The sequence below is a fragment of the Acipenser ruthenus genome, chromosome 2 (assembly GCF_902713425.1).
Source record: "Acipenser ruthenus chromosome 2, fAciRut3.2 maternal haplotype, whole genome shotgun sequence".
Classification (NCBI taxonomy): domain Eukaryota; kingdom Metazoa; phylum Chordata; class Actinopteri; order Acipenseriformes; family Acipenseridae; genus Acipenser; species Acipenser ruthenus.
Window position 1 is genome coordinate 12310109 of NC_081190.1, and position 1966 is coordinate 12312074.

The window sequence follows — 1966 nt, forward strand, 5'->3', positions numbered from 1 at the left end:
GCTCAGCGTTGAGACAGTGAGTGGGAAGAGGGTAAAGTGACCACCTTGAAAGTCTGTAAATACAAATGTTTAATATCTTTGTGTTGTAGCGTCTGAGGAGACCTGAGGTGCCTGTTCTCATGAAGAATGACACAGACAATGTCATGAAAGAGACAGTGACAAGCGAGGGGTTCACTAAGGGGTCCTAGCACTGATCCCCTCAACTTGAGTGCATGGGCCAACTAGAAACGACTTCCCTTACATATACTCTCTACTTCCTGTGTTTAAAACACATGCATGTCGTGTGCATGTACCGTACATGTCTGTGCCGAACTTCCCTTTGGAGTAGATGCAATCCAGACCAGGGGATTTGCTGCACTTGAGAGCTCCCAGCTCTCATAGTACTGTTTTGAGTTACATTAAATCCATCCAGCATAGTGTGTAGGCTGTCAACAGGAGCACAAAACAGTCAACAGCAAAAACTGCAAATGAGATATTCAGAATCAGTATCTCCACTTTATAACTGTTAGTTTCCCTAAGTTGGCTCTGTTTCACCTACATGTGCAAGTATTCAGCTACAATGAAGAGGAAGCAGGAGGATCCCTGTGACTTCACAAGGCCTGTGATAGGGGTGCCTGTGCAGCCAGCTTGTCCCTCCACACAGCGGCTACACTGACCATTGCAACTCCAGTCGCAAGTGGGGCACGACGGACCCAAATCGCTGACAGAGTAAGGAAGTGGCCTAGAACTGAAGACTTGTGTGGGTGTCAGACCTCTCCCAGCAGAATTATTCAAGCATGAAGGGTGGGATTGAATCAAAATGCAGTGCTGTTTTAGACCCCTGCCACTGCTTCCTGTTTTACAGCTCTATTCAATAAACCTTCCAGACATAGAAGGACATGCACCGAACACGCCACTACATAAACCTGTGTCAGCATTGGTAATCTTTTCAGTTTTAGCAGTCTCACTCTTAAAAGAAAATAAATGATAATGCATGTTAATGGACTGTCACAAATCTCACTCATTTGGAGGATCATGCCTTGGTATCTGATTAATAGTGCTCCTTTGGAAAGGTAGATTCAATGACAATAGAATAGAGGAGTAACACACCGCTGTTTTGGCTATAGACCCTGTTAAAGGAGTGCTAACCATGTTTTACCAGTCCTTGTTGCTGCTGCCTCCTTGTACCTAATTACTGTTGAAGTTTAAACTCACTCCAGTAAATGAGTCAATTAATAATGTTAATAAAGCTAATAAGAGGCAATAAAAAGCACTCATTAGGATTCCTTTGATTAACAGCCCTGCTGAAACTTCTAACGCATATTTCCATTGTCTCTGTACTTTGATAGCAGTAACTGTCAACAATGGCTGCACAATGTGACGTGCAGTTTTCAAATGGCCTCCTCTATATATAGGATACACACCTTCATCAGCAGAGCAGCTTGAGCAGTTTCTCCCTTGATTCTCACTGGAGCCAGGGACTGCATAGAGCTCAGTCAGCTGACCTCTACCTGGGCTCTGATTCGATGAAAACCGTCGCTATAGTAACCTTGAACATGTTGTTGATGTCACCAGTGAATTTGTGAATGGAGAGAGAGAGAGGGCTAAAGGCTGTGTGTGTGTGTCTTGCTGTAATCTCACTGCTTGCTAGAAAGATAGAAGGCGGGTGTTACATGGCTGTGTAAAAAGACTGGATTCATACTCAGGTACCTGTCTCAGTCTTTGCATTTTCTTTTGATTTGTGTCACATTTACTCACAATGCATTACCACACACACACACACAGAAACAAACACATTGCAACTTGCAGACAGAAAGCCCACTGACACATTCAGCTCTAACCACCAGAGCACTCTGCCTCCCAGTCTCTCAGCTCAAACCACTAGACCACACTGCCTGCCTCCCAGTCTCTCAGCTCTAACCACCAGAGCACTCTGCCTCCCAGTCCCTCAGCTCAAACCACTAGACCACACTGCCTGCCTCCCAGT